Source organism: Carassius gibelio, chromosome B1 (assembly GCF_023724105.1).
Source record: "Carassius gibelio isolate Cgi1373 ecotype wild population from Czech Republic chromosome B1, carGib1.2-hapl.c, whole genome shotgun sequence".
Taxonomy (NCBI): Eukaryota; Metazoa; Chordata; class Actinopteri; order Cypriniformes; family Cyprinidae; genus Carassius; species Carassius gibelio.
In genome coordinates, this window is record NC_068396.1 from 210876 (window position 1) to 224431 (window position 13556).

General features: G+C 42.5%; 19 non-coding genes across 19 annotated transcripts; all 19 read right to left on the minus strand.

Annotated features, from left to right (window-relative positions):
- Positions 1–65: 65 nt before the first annotated feature.
- trnar-ccg (transfer RNA arginine (anticodon CCG)) lies at positions 66–138 on the minus strand. Its single transcript has one exon. It is a non-coding gene; the product is annotated as a tRNA-Arg (tRNA).
- Positions 139–299: 161 nt separating this feature from the next.
- On the minus strand, positions 300–372 carry trnar-ucg (transfer RNA arginine (anticodon UCG)). The gene has a single exon. It is a non-coding gene; the product is annotated as a tRNA-Arg (tRNA).
- Positions 373–1734: 1362 nt separating this feature from the next.
- trnar-ucg (transfer RNA arginine (anticodon UCG)) lies at positions 1735–1807 on the minus strand. The gene has a single exon. It is a non-coding gene; the product is annotated as a tRNA-Arg (tRNA).
- A 336-nt stretch (positions 1808–2143) lies between these two features.
- Positions 2144–2216, minus strand: trnar-ccg (transfer RNA arginine (anticodon CCG)). The gene has a single exon. It is a non-coding gene; the product is annotated as a tRNA-Arg (tRNA).
- A 161-nt stretch (positions 2217–2377) lies between these two features.
- On the minus strand, positions 2378–2450 carry trnar-ucg (transfer RNA arginine (anticodon UCG)). Its single transcript has one exon. It is a non-coding gene; the product is annotated as a tRNA-Arg (tRNA).
- A 1362-nt stretch (positions 2451–3812) lies between these two features.
- On the minus strand, positions 3813–3885 carry trnar-ucg (transfer RNA arginine (anticodon UCG)). Its single transcript has one exon. It is a non-coding gene; the product is annotated as a tRNA-Arg (tRNA).
- A 400-nt stretch (positions 3886–4285) lies between these two features.
- On the minus strand, positions 4286–4358 carry trnar-ccg (transfer RNA arginine (anticodon CCG)). Its single transcript has one exon. It is a non-coding gene; the product is annotated as a tRNA-Arg (tRNA).
- Positions 4359–4519: 161 nt separating this feature from the next.
- Positions 4520–4592, minus strand: trnar-ucg (transfer RNA arginine (anticodon UCG)). The gene has a single exon. It is a non-coding gene; the product is annotated as a tRNA-Arg (tRNA).
- Positions 4593–5955: 1363 nt separating this feature from the next.
- trnar-ucg (transfer RNA arginine (anticodon UCG)) lies at positions 5956–6028 on the minus strand. The gene has a single exon. It is a non-coding gene; the product is annotated as a tRNA-Arg (tRNA).
- A 336-nt stretch (positions 6029–6364) lies between these two features.
- Positions 6365–6437, minus strand: trnar-ccg (transfer RNA arginine (anticodon CCG)). The gene has a single exon. It is a non-coding gene; the product is annotated as a tRNA-Arg (tRNA).
- A 161-nt stretch (positions 6438–6598) lies between these two features.
- Positions 6599–6671, minus strand: trnar-ucg (transfer RNA arginine (anticodon UCG)). The gene has a single exon. It is a non-coding gene; the product is annotated as a tRNA-Arg (tRNA).
- A 1362-nt stretch (positions 6672–8033) lies between these two features.
- On the minus strand, positions 8034–8106 carry trnar-ucg (transfer RNA arginine (anticodon UCG)). Its single transcript has one exon. It is a non-coding gene; the product is annotated as a tRNA-Arg (tRNA).
- Positions 8107–8442: 336 nt separating this feature from the next.
- trnar-ccg (transfer RNA arginine (anticodon CCG)) lies at positions 8443–8515 on the minus strand. The gene has a single exon. It is a non-coding gene; the product is annotated as a tRNA-Arg (tRNA).
- A 161-nt stretch (positions 8516–8676) lies between these two features.
- trnar-ucg (transfer RNA arginine (anticodon UCG)) lies at positions 8677–8749 on the minus strand. The gene has a single exon. It is a non-coding gene; the product is annotated as a tRNA-Arg (tRNA).
- Positions 8750–10111: 1362 nt separating this feature from the next.
- Positions 10112–10184, minus strand: trnar-ucg (transfer RNA arginine (anticodon UCG)). The gene has a single exon. It is a non-coding gene; the product is annotated as a tRNA-Arg (tRNA).
- A 336-nt stretch (positions 10185–10520) lies between these two features.
- trnar-ccg (transfer RNA arginine (anticodon CCG)) lies at positions 10521–10593 on the minus strand. The gene has a single exon. It is a non-coding gene; the product is annotated as a tRNA-Arg (tRNA).
- Positions 10594–10754: 161 nt separating this feature from the next.
- On the minus strand, positions 10755–10827 carry trnar-ucg (transfer RNA arginine (anticodon UCG)). Its single transcript has one exon. It is a non-coding gene; the product is annotated as a tRNA-Arg (tRNA).
- Positions 10828–12163: 1336 nt separating this feature from the next.
- Positions 12164–12236, minus strand: trnar-ccg (transfer RNA arginine (anticodon CCG)). The gene has a single exon. It is a non-coding gene; the product is annotated as a tRNA-Arg (tRNA).
- Positions 12237–13058: 822 nt separating this feature from the next.
- On the minus strand, positions 13059–13131 carry trnar-ucg (transfer RNA arginine (anticodon UCG)). Its single transcript has one exon. It is a non-coding gene; the product is annotated as a tRNA-Arg (tRNA).
- Positions 13132–13556: the final 425 nt, after the last annotated feature.

Genomic DNA, 13556 nt, shown 5'->3' on the forward strand with positions numbered 1-13556 from the left:
TGTCATATTGAAGTTATCATCCTGAAATGTCTTGCATAGCCCACTTAAATGAAAGCCCTCATAGATGACCCATGTGGGACTTGAACCCACAATTCCCAGCTCCGGAGGCTGATGCCTTATCCATTAGGCCACTGGGCCTGGTTCACTGGTAAATCAAGAGGCATTGACAGACAGTCATAAACAAACTAAAAGCAATATCATGAAATTGCCAGTTCTATTCTAATTCTTGTGTCTACAGTGAAGTTATCGTCCTTGAATTTCTTTCTTGCACTGCCAGCTTAAATGCAACGCTTGAAAGATGACCCAGGTGGGACTCGAACCCACAATCCTCAGCTCCGAAGGCTGATGCCTTATCCATTAGGCCACTGGGCCTCGTTCACTGGTGAACCCAGAGGCATTGACACACAGTCATAAACAAACTAAAAGCGATATCATGACATTGGGATTCGAACCCAGAGTCATTGACAGACAGTCAGAAACAAACTAAACTGAAAGCAATATCATGAAATTGCCAGTTCTATGCTAATTCTTGGGGCTGTAGTGTCATATTGAAGTTATCATCCTGAAATTTCTTGCATAGCCCACTTAAATAAAGCCCTGAAAGACGACCCAGGTGGGACTTGAACCCACAATTCCCAGCTCCTGAGGCTGATGCCTTATCCATTAGGCCAATGGGCCACATCTGTTACTGAACCCAGAGGCATTACAGAAAGTCTTATCCGAAGCTGATCTGAGTGAGATTTCAGAAAATTGCCTGTTCTATGATAATTCTCATGACTTGAACCCACAATCTTCAGCTCTGAAGGTTGATGCTTTATCCGTTTGGCCACTGGGTATTTTCCAACAAGCCCACACAGAGGCATTTACAGACCGTCTTATCCAAGCTGAACTGAGTGAGTTTTCAGAAATTTGCCAATTTTATGATTAATCTTGTGGCTATAGTGTCATATTGACGTCATCGTCCTAGAATTTCTTCCTTGCACTGCCAACATAAACACCAACCTTGAAAGATGAACCCACAATCCTCAGCTCTGAAGACCGATGCATTAGGCCACTGGGCCTTGTTCACTGGTGAACCCAGAGGCATTGACAGACAGTCAGAAACAAACTAAACTGAAAGAGTTTTCATGAAATTGCTAGTTCTCATGTTCCGTTGGCAGTTCTATGCTAACTCTCATGTTCCTTTGTCACAGCTATTGTGTCTCCTTGCACTTATTATCCTGGTACCTGTTGCGCAGCCAACTTAAATCTAACCTCTCATTGACGACTCAGGTGGTAATTTAATTCACAACCCCCAGCTCCGAAGGTTGATGCCTTATTTATTAGACAACTGGACCTTTTCTCTGATTAAGCCTGAGGTATTCATTAACATTCTGATGCAAGCTAAATTGAAAGTTATTTCAAAAAATGCCAGTTCTATGCTAATTCTTGTGTCTATAGTAAAAGTTCACCATTGAATTTCTTTCTTGCAACGCCAGCTAAAATGCAACTCTTGAATGATGAGCCAAGTGGGACTCGAACCCACAATCCTCAGCTCCGAAGGCTAACGCCTTCTCCATTAGGCCACTGGGCCTCTATCGCTGGTGAACCCAGAGACATTGACACACAGTCATAAACAAACTAAAAGCGATATCATGAAATTGCCAGTTCTATTCTAATTCTTGTGTCTACAGCGAAGTTATCGTCCTTGAATTTCTTTCTTGCACTGCCAGCTTAAATGCAATGCTTGAAAGATGACCCAGGTGGGACTCGAACCCACAATCCTCAGCTCCGAAGGCTGATGCCTTATCCATTAGGCCACTGGGCCTCGTTCACTGGTGAACCCAGAGGCATTGACACACAGTCATAAACAAACTAAAAGCGATATCATGACATTGCCAGTTCTATGCTAATTCTTATGTCTACAATGAAGATATCGTCCTTGAATTTCTGTCTTGCACTGCCAGCTTAAATGCAACTCTTGAAAGATGACCCAGGTGGGATTCGAAGCCAGAGTCATTGACAGACAGTCAGAAACAAACTAAACTGAAAGCAATATCATAAAATTTCCCGTTCAATGCTAATTCTTGGGGATATAGTGTCATATTGAAGTTATCATCCTGAAATGTCTTGCATAGCCCACTTAAATGAAAGCCCTCAAAGATGACCCAGGTGGGACTTGAACCCACAATTCCCAGCTCCGGAGGCTGATGCCTTATCCATTAGGCCACTGGGCCTCGTTCAATGATGAATCAAGAGGCATTGAGACACAGTCATAAACAAACTAAAAGCAATATCACGAAATTGCCAGTTCTATTCTAATTCTTGTGTCTACAGTGAAGTTATCGTCCTTGAATTTCTTTCTTGCACTGCCAGCTTAAATGCAACGCTTGAAAGATGACCCAGGTGGGACTCGAACCCACAATCCTCAGCTCCGAAGGCTGATGCCTTATCCATTAGGCCACTGGGCCTCATTCACTGGTGAACCCAGAGGCATTGACACACAGTCATAAACAAACTAAAAGCGATATCATGACATTGGGATTCGAACCCAGAGTCATTGACAGACAGTCAGAAACAAACTAAACTGAAAGCAATATCATGAAATTGCCAGTTCTATGCTAATTCTTGGGGCTGTAGTGTCATATTGAAGTTATCATCCTGAAATTTCTTGCATAGCCCACTTAAATAAAGCCCTGAAAGACGACCCAGGTGGGACTTGAACCCACAATTCCCAGCTCCTGAGGCTGATGCCTTATCCATTAGGCCAATGGGCCACATCTGTTACTGAACCCAGAGGCATTACAGAAAGTCTTATCCGAAGCTGATCTGAGTGAGATTTCAGAAAATTGCCTGTTCTATGATAATTCTCATGACTTGAACCCACAATCTTCAGCTCTGAAGGTTGATGCTTTATCCGTTTGGCCACTGGGTATTTTCCAACAAGCCCACACAGAGGCATTTACAGACCGTCTTATCCAAGCTGAACTGAGTGAGTTTTCAGAAATTTGCCAATTTTATGATTAATCTTGTGGCTATAGTGTCATATTGACGTCATCGTCCTAGAATTTCTTCCTTGCACTGCCAACATAAACACCAACCTTGAAAGATGAACCCACAATCCTCAGCTCTGAAGACCGATGCATTAGGCCACTGGGCCTTGTTCACTGGTGAACCCAGAGGCATTGACAGACAGTCAGAAACAAACTAAACTGAAAGAGTTTTCATGAAATTGCTAGTTCTCATGTTCCGTTGGCAGTTCTATGCTAACTCTCATGTTCCTTTGTCACAGCTATTGTGTCTCCTTGCACTTATTATCCTGGTACCTGTTGCGCAGCCAACTTAAATCTAACCTCTCATTGACGACTCAGGTGGTAATTTAATTCACAACCCCCAGCTCCGAAGGTTGATGCCTTATTTATTAGACAACTGGACCTTTTCTCTGATTAAGCCTGAGGTATTCATTAACATTCTGATGCAAGCTAAATTGAAAGTTATTTCAAAAAATGCAAGTTCTATGCTAATTCTTGTGTCTATAGTAAAAGTTCACCATTGAATTTCTTTCTTGCAATGCCAGCTGAAATGCAACTCTTGAATGATGAGCCAAGTGGGACTCGAACCCACAATCCTCAGCTCCGAAGGCTGATGCCTTCTCCATTAGGCCACTGGGCCTCTTTCACTGATGAACCCAGAGGCATTGACACACAGTCATAAACAAACTAAAAGCGATATCATGAAATTGCCAGTTCTATTCTAATTCTTGTGTCTACAGCGAAGTTATCGTCCTTGAATTTCTTTCTTGCACTGCCAGCTTAAATGCAATGCTTGAAAGATGACCCAGGTGGGACTCGAACCCACAATCCTCAGCTCCGAAGGCTGATGCCTTATCCATTAGGCCACTGGGCCTCGTTCACTGGTGAACCCAGAGGCATTGACACACAGTCATAAACAAACTAAAAGCGATATCATGACATTGCCAGTTCTATGCTAATTCTTATGTCTACAATGAAGATATCGTCCTTGAATTTCTGTCTTGCACTGCCAGCTTAAATGCAACTCTTGAAAGATGACCCAGGTGGGATTCGAACCCAGAGTCATTGACAGACAGTCAGAAACAAACTAAAAGCGATATCATGACATTGGGATTCGAACCCAGAGTCATTGACAGACAGTCAGAAACAAACTAAACTGAAAGCAATATCATGAAAATGCCAGTTCTATGCTAATTCTTGGGGCTATAGTGTCATATTGAAGTTATCATCCTGAAATTTCTTGCATAGCCCACTTAAATGAAAGCCCTCAAAGATGACCCAGGTGGGACTTAAACCCACAATTCCCAGCTCCGGAGGCTGATGCCTTATCCATTAGGCCACTGGGCCTCGTTCACTGATGAATCAAGAGGCATTGACACACAGTCATAAACAAACTAAAAGCAATATCATGAAATTGCCAGTTCTATTCTAATTCTTGTGTCTACAGTGAAGTTATCGTCCTTGAATTTCTTTCTTGCACTGCCAGCTTAAATGCAACGCTTGAAAGATGACCCAGGTGGGACTCGAACCCACAATCCTTAGCTCCGAAGGCTGATGCCTTATCCATTAGGCCACTGGGCCTCGTTCACTGGTGAACCCAGAGGCATTGACACACAGTCATAAACAAACTAAAAGCGATATCATGACATTGGGATTCGAACCCAGAGTCATTGACAGACAGTCAGAAACAAACTAAACTGAAAGCAATATCATAAAATTTCCAGTTCTATGCTAATTCTTGGGGCTATAGTGTCATATTGAAGTTATCATCCTGAAATTTCTTGCATAGCCCACTTAAATGAAAGCCCTGAAAGACGACCCAGGTGGGACTTGAACCCACAATTCCCAGCTCCTGAGGCTGATGCCTTATCCATTAGGCCAATGGGCCACATCTGTTACTGAACCCAGAGGCATTGCAGAAAGTCTTATCCGAAGCTGATCTGAGTGAGATTTCAGAAAATTGCCTGTTCTATGATAATTCTCATGACTTGAACCCACAATCTTCAGCTCTGAAGGTTGATGCTTTATCCGTTTGGCCACTGGGTATTTTCCAACAAGCCCACACAGAGGCATTTACAGACCGTCTTATCCAAGCTGAACTGAGTGAGTTTTCAGAAATTTGCCAATTTTATGATTAATCTTGTGGCTATAGTGTCATATTGACGTCATCGTCCTAGAATTTCTTCCTTGCACTGCCAACATAAACACCAACCTTGAAAGATGAACCCACAATCCTCAGCTCTGAAGACCGATGCATTAGGCCACTGGGCCTTGTTCACTGGTGAACCCAGAGGCATTGACAGACAGTCAGAAACAAACTAAACTGAAAGAGTTTTCATGAAATTGCTAGTTCTCATGTTCCGTTGGCAGTTCTATGCTAACTCTCATGTTCCTTTGTCACAGCTATTGTGTCTCCTTGCACTTATCATCCTGGTACCTGTTGCGCAGCCAACTTAAATCTAACCTCTCATTGACGACTCAGGTGGTAATTTAATTCACAACCCCCAGCACCGAAGGTTGATGCCTTATTTATTAGACAACTGGACCTTTTCTCTGATTAAGCCTGAGGTATTCATTAACATTCTGATGCAAGCTAAATTGAAAGTTATTTCAAAAAATGCCAGTTCTATGCTAATTCTTGTGTCTATAGTAAAAGTTCACCATTGAATTTCTTTCTTGCAATGCCAGCTGAAATGCAACTCTTGAATGATGAGCCAAGTGGGACTCGAACCCACAATCCTCAGCTCCGAAGGCTGACGCCTTCTCCATTAGGCCACTGGGCCTGGTTCACTGGTAAATCAAGAGGCATTGACAGACAGTCATAAACAAACTAAAAGCAATATCATGAAATTGCCAGTTCTATTCTAATTCTTGTGTCTACAGCGAAGTTATCGTCCTTGAATTTCTTTCTTGCACTGCCAGCTTAAATGCAATGCTTGAAAGATGACCCAGGTGGGACTCGAACCCACAATCCTCAGCTACGAAGGCTGATGCCTTATCCATTAGGCCACTGGGCCTCGTTCACTGGTGAACCCAGAGGCATTAACACACAGTCATAAACAAACTAAAAGCGATATCATGACATTGCCAGTTCTATGCTAATTCTTATGTCTACAATGAAGATATCGTCCTTGAATTTCTGTCTTGCACTGCCAGCTTAAATGCAACTCTTGAAAGATGACCCAGGTGGGATTCGAACCCAGAGTCATTGACAGACAGTCAGAAACAAACTAAACTGAAAGCAATATCATAAAATTTCCCGTTCAATGCTAATTCTTGGGGATATAGTGTCATATTGAAGTTATCATCCTGAAATGTCTTGCATAGCCCACTTAAATGAAAGCCCTCAAAGATGACCCAGGTGGGACTTGAACCCACAATTCCCAGCTCCGGAGGCTGATGCCTTATCCATTAGGCCACTGGGCCTCGTTCAATGATGAATCAAGAGGCATTGAGACACAGTCATAAACAAACTAAAAGCAATATCACGAAATTGCCAGTTCTATTCTAATTCTTGTGTCTACAGTGAAGTTATCGTCCTTGAATTTCTTTCTTGCACTGCCAGCTTAAATGCAACGCTTGAAAGATGACCCAGGTGGGACTCGAACCCACAATCCTCAGCTCCGAAGGCTGATGCCTTATCCATTAGGCCACTGGGCCTCGTTCACTGGTGAACCCAGAGGCATTGACACACAGTCATAAACAAACTAAAAGCGATATCATGACATTGGGATTCGAACCCAGAGTCATTGACAGACAGTCAGAAAAAAACTAAACTGAAAGCAATATCATGAAATTGCCAGTTCTATGCTAATTCTTGGGGCTGTAGTGTCATATTGAAGTTATCATCCTGAAATTTCTTGCATAGCCCACTTAAATAAAGCCCTGAAAGACGACCCAGGTGGGACTTGAACCCACAATTCCCAGCTCCTGAGGCTGATGCCTTATCCATTAGGCCAATGGGCCACATCTGTTACTGAACCCAGAGGCATTACAGAAAGTCTTATCCGAAGCTGATCTGAGTGAGATTTCAGAAAATTGCCTGTTCTATGATAATTCTCATGACTTGAACCCACAATCTTCAGCTCTGAAGGTTGATGCTTTATCCGTTTGGCCACTGGGTATTTTCCAACAAGCCCACACAGAGGCATTTACAGACCGTCTTATCCAAGCTGAACTGAGTGAGTTTTCAGAAATTTGCCAATTTTATGATTAATCTTGTGGCTATAGTGTCATATTGACGTCATCGTCCTAGAATTTCTTCCTTGCACTGCCAACATAAACACCAACCTTGAAAGATGAACCCACAATCCTCAGCTCTGAAGACCGATGCATTAGGCCACTGGGCCTTGTTCACTGGTGAACCCAGAGGCATTGACAGACAGTCAGAAACAAACTAAACTGAAAGAGTTTTCATGAAATTGCTAGTTCTCATGTTCCGTTGGCAGTTCTATGCTAACTCTCATGTTCCTTTGTCACAGCTATTGTGTCTCCTTGCACTTATTATCCTGGTACCTGTTGCGCAGCCAACTTAAATCTAACCTCTCATTGACGACTCAGGTGGTAATTTAATTCACAACCCCCAGCTCCGAAGTTTGATGCCTTATTTATTAGACAACTGGACCTTTTCTCTGATTAAGCCTGAGGTATTCATTAACATTCTGATGCAAGCTAAATTGAAAGTTATTTCAAAAAATGCAAGTTCTATGCTAATTCTTGTGTCTATAGTAAAAGTTCTCCATTGAATTTCTTTCTTGCAATGCCAGCTGAAATGCAACTCTTGAATGATGAGCCAAGTGGGACTCGAACCCACAATCCTCAGCTCCGAAGGCTGATGCCTTCTCCATTAGGCCACTGGGCCTCTTTCACTGGTGAACCCAGAGGCATTGACACACAGTCATAAACAAACTAAAAGCGATATCATGAAATTGCCAGTTCTATTCTAATTCTTGTGTCTACAGCGAAGTTATCGTCCTTGAATTTCTTTCTTGCACTGCCAGCTTAAATGCAATGCTTGAAAGATGACCCAGGTGGGACTCGAACCCACAATCCTCAGCTCCGAAGGCTGATGCCTTATCCATTAGGCCACTGGGCCTCGTTCACTGGTGAACCCAGAGGCATTGACACACAGTCATAAACAAACTAAAAGCGATATCATGACATTGCCAGTTCTATGCTAATTCTTATGTCTACAATGAAGATATCGTCCTTGAATTTCTGTCTTGCACTGCCAGCTTAAATGCAACTCTTGAAAGATGACCCAGGTGGGATTCGAACCCAGAGTCATTGACAGACAGTCAGAAACAAACTAAACTGAAAGCAATATCATAAAATTTCCCGTTCAATGCTAATTCTTGGGGATATAGTGTCATATTGAAGTTATCATCCTGAAATGTCTTGCATAGCCCACTTAAATGAAAGCCCTCAAAGATGACCCAGGTGGGACTTGAACCCACAATTCCCAGCTCCGGAGGCTGATGCCTTATCCATTAGGCCACTGGGCCTCGTTCAATGATGAATCAAGAGGCATTGAGACACAGTCATAAACAAACTAAAAGCAATATCACGAAATTGCCAGTTCTATTCTAATTCTTGTGTCTACAGTGAAGTTATCGTCCTTGAATTTCTTTCTTGCACTGCCAGCTTAAATGCAACGCTTGAAAGATGACCCAGGTGGGACTCGAACCCACAATCCTCAGCTCCGAAGGCTGATGCCTTATCCATTAGGCCACTGGGCCTCGTTCACTGGTGAACCCAGAGGCATTGACACACAGTCATAAACAAACTAAAAGCGATATCATGACATTGGGATTCGAACCCAGAGTCATTGACAGACAGTCAGAAAAAAACTAAACTGAAAGCAATATCATGAAATTGCCAGTTCTATGCTAATTCTTGGGGCTGTAGTGTCATATTGAAGTTATCATCCTGAAATTTCTTGCATAGCCCACTTAAATAAAGCCCTGAAAGACGACCCAGGTGGGACTTGAACCCACAATTCCCAGCTCCTGACGCTGATGCCTTATCCATTAGGCCAATGGGCCACATCTGTTACTGAACCCAGAGGCATTACAGAAAGTCTTATCCGAAGCTGATCTGAGTGAGATTTCAGAAAATTGCCTGTTCTATGATAATTCTCATGACTTGAACCCACAATCTTCAGCTCTGAAGGTTGATGCTTTATCCGTTTGGCCACTGGGTATTTTCCAACAAGCCCACACAGAGGCATTTACAGACCGTCTTATCCAAGCTGAACTGAGTGAGTTTTCAGAAATTTGCCAATTTTATGATTAATCTTGTGGCTATAGTGTCATATTGACGTCATCGTCCTAGAATTTCTTCCTTGCACTGCCAACATAAACACCAACCTTGAAAGATGAACCCACAATCCTCAGCTCTGAAGACCGATGCATTAGGCCACTGGGCCTTGTTCACTGGTGAACCCAGAGGCATTGACAGACAGTCAGAAACAAACTAAACTGAAAGAGTTTTCATGAAATTGCTAGTTCTCATGTTCCGTTGGCAGTTCTATGCTAACTCTCATGTTCCTTTGTCACAGCTATTGTGTCTCCTTGCACTTATTATCCTGGTACCTGTTGCGCAGCCAACTTAAATCTAACCTCTCATTGACGACTCAGGTGGTAATTTAATTCACAACCCCCAGCTCTGAAGTTTGATGCCTTATTTATTAGACAACTGGACCTTTTCTCTGATTAAGCCTGAGGTATTCATTAACATTCTGATGCAAGCTAAATTGAAAGTTATTTCAAAAAATGCAAGTTCTATGCTAATTCTTGTGTCTATAGTAAAAGTTCTCCATTGAATTTCTTTCTTGCAATGCCAGCTGAAATGCAACTCTTGAATGATGAGCCAAGTGGGACTCGAACCCACAATCCTCAGCTCCGAAGGCTGATGCCTTCTCCATTAGGCCACTGGGCCTCTTTCACTGGTGAACCCAGAGGCATTGACACACAGTCATAAACAAACTAAAAGCGATATCATGAAATTGCCAGTTCTATTCTAATTCTTGTGTCTACAGCGAAGTTATCGTCCTTGAATTTCTTTCTTGCACTGCCAGCTTAAATGCAATGCTTGAAAGATGACCCAGGTGGGACTCGAACCCACAATCCTCAGCTCCGAAGGCTGATGCCTTATCCATTAGGCCACTGGGCCTCGTTCACTGGTGAACCCAGAGGCATTGACACACAGTCATAAACAAACTAAAAGCGATATCATGACATTGCCAGTTCTATGCTAATTCTTATGTCTACAATGAAGATATCGTCCTTGAATTTCTGTCTTGCACTGCCAGCTTAAATGCAACTCTTGAAAGATGACCCAGGTGGGATTCGAACCCAGAGTCATTGACAGACAGTCAGAAACAAACTAAACTGAAAGCAATATCATAAAATTTCCCGTTCAATGCTAATTCTTGGGGATATAGTGTCATATTGAAGTTATCATCCTGAAATGTCTTGCATAGCCCACTTAAATGAAAGCCCTCAAAGATGACCCAGGTGGGACTTGAACCCACAATTCCCAGCTCCGGAGGCTGATGCCTTATCCATTAGGCCACTGGGCCTCGTTCAATGATGAATCAAGAGGCATTGAGACACAGTCATAAACAAACTAAAAGCAATATCACGAAATTGCCAGTTCTATTCTAATTCTTGTGTCTACAGTGAAGTTATCGTCCTTGAATTTCTTTCTTGCACTGCCAGCTTAAATGCAACGCTTGAAAGATGACCCAGGTGGGACTCGAACCCACAATCCTCAGCTCCGAAGGCTGATGCCTTATCCATTAGGCCACTGGGCCTCATTCACTGGTGAACCCAGAGGCATTGACACACAGTCATAAACAAACTAAAAGCGATATCATGACATTGGGATTCGAACCCAGAGTCATTGACAGACAGTCAGAAACAAACTAAACTGAAAGCAATATCATGAAATTGCCAGTTCTATGCTAATTCTTGGGGCTATAGTGTCATATTGAAGTTATCATCCTGAAATTTCTTGCATAGCCCACTTAAATGAAAGCCCTGAAAGACTACCCAGGTGGGACTTGAACCCACAATTCCCAGCTCCTGAGGCTGATGCCTTATCCATTAGGCCAATGGGCCACATCTGTTACTGAACCCAGAGGCATTACAGAAAGTCTTATCCGAACCTGATCTGAGTGAGATTTCAGAAAATTGCCTGTTCTATGATAATTCTCATGACTTGAACCCACAATCTTCAGCTCTGAAGGTTGATGCTTTATCTGTTTGGCCACTGGGTATTTTCCAACAAGCCCACACAGAGGCATTTACAGACCGTCTTATCCAAGCTGAACTGAGTGAGTTTTCAGAAATTTGCCAATTTTATGATTAATCTTGTGGCTATAGTGTCATATTGACGTTATCGTACTAGAATTTCTTCCTTGCACTGCCAACATAAACACCAACCTTGAAAGATGAACCCACAATCCTCAGCTCTGAAGACCGATGCATTAGGCCACTGGGCCTTGTTCACTGGTGAACCCAGAGGCATTTACAGACAGTCAGAAACAAACTAAACTAAAAGAGTTTTCATGAAATTGCTAGTTCTCATGTTCCGTTGGCAGTTCTATGCTAACTCTCATGTTCCTTTGTCACAGCTATTGTGTCTCCTTGCACTTATCATCCTGGTACCTGTTGCGCAGCCAACTTAAATCTAACCTCTCATTGACGACTCAGGTGGTAATTTAATTCACAACCCCCAGCTCCGAAGGTTGATGCCTTATTTATTAGACAACTGGACCTTTTCTCTGATTAAGCCTGAGGTATTCATTAACATTCTGATGCAAGCTAAATTGAAAGTTATTTCAAAAAATGCCAGTTCTATGCTAATTCTTGTGTCTATAGTAAAAGTTCACCATTCCATTAGGCCACTGGGCCTCGTTCACTGGTGAACCCAGAGGCATTGACACACAGTCATAAACAAACTAAAAGCGATATCATGACATTGGGATTCGAACCCAGAGTCATTGACAGACAGTCAGAAACAAACTAAACTGAAAGCAATATCATGAAATTGCCAGTTCTATGCTAATTCTTGGGGCTATAGTGTCATATTGAAGTTATCATCCTGAAATTTCTTGCATAGCCCACTTAAAGGAAAGCCCTGAAAGACGACCCATGTGGGACTTGAACCCACAATTCCCAGCTCCGGAGGCTGATGCCTTATCCATTAGGCCAATGGGCCACATCTGTTAGTGAACCCAGAGGCATTACAGAAAGTCTTATCCGAAGCTGATCTGAGTGAGATTTCAGAAAATTCCCTGTTCTATGATAATTCTCATGACTTGAACCCACAATCTTCAGCTCTGAAGGTTGATGCTTTATCCGTTTGGCCACTGGGTATTTTCCAACAAGCCCACACAGAGGCATTTACAGACCGTCTTATCCAAGCTGAACTGAGTGAGTTTTCAGAAATTTGCCAATTTTATGATTAATCTTGTGGCTATAGTGACATATTGACGTTATCGTCCTAGAATTTCTTCCTTGCACTGCCAACATAAACACCAACCTTGAAAGTTGAACCCACAATCCTCAGCTCTGAAGACCGATGCATTAGGCCACTGGGCCTTGTTCACTGGTGAACCCAGAGGAATTGACAGACAGTCAGAAACAAACTAAACTGAAAGAGTTTTCATGAAATTGCTAGTTCTCATGTTCCGTTGGCAGTTCTATGCTAACTCTCATGTTCCTTTGTCACAGCTATTGTGTCTCCTTGCACTTAACATCCTGGTACCTGTTGCGCAGCCAACTTAAATCTAACCTCTCATTGACGACTCAGGTGGTAATTTAATTCACAACCCCCAGCTCCGAAGGTTGATGTCTTATTTATTAGACAACTGGACCTTTTCTCTGATTAAGCCTGAGGTATTCATTAACATTCTGATGTAAGCTAAATTGAAAGTTATTTCAAAAAATGCCAGTTCTATGCTAATTCTTGTGTCTATAGTAAAAGTTCTCCATTGAATTTCTTTCTTGCAATGCCAGCGGAAATGCAACTCTTGAATGATGACCCAAGTGGGACTCGAACCCACAATCCTCAGCTCCGAAGGCTGATGCCTTCTCCATTAGGCCACTAGGCCTGGTTCACTGGTAAATAAAGAGGCATTGACAGACAGTCATAAACAAACTAAAAGCAATATCATGAAATTGCCAGTTCTATTCTAATTCTTGTGTCTACAGTGAATTTATCGTCCTTGAATTTCTTTCTTGCACTGCCAGCTTAAATGCAACGCTTGAAAGATGACCCAGGTGGAACTCAAACCCACAATCCTCAGCTCCGAAGGCTGATGCCTTATCCATTAGGCCACTGGGCCTCGTTCACTGGTGAACCCAGAGGCATTGACACACAGTCATAAACAAACTAAAAGCGATATCATGACATTGGGATTCGAACCCAGAGTCATTGACAGACAGTCAGAAACAAACTAAACTGAAAGCAATATCATGAAATTGCCAGTTCTATGCTAATTCTTGGGGCTATAGTGTCATATTGAAGTTATCATCC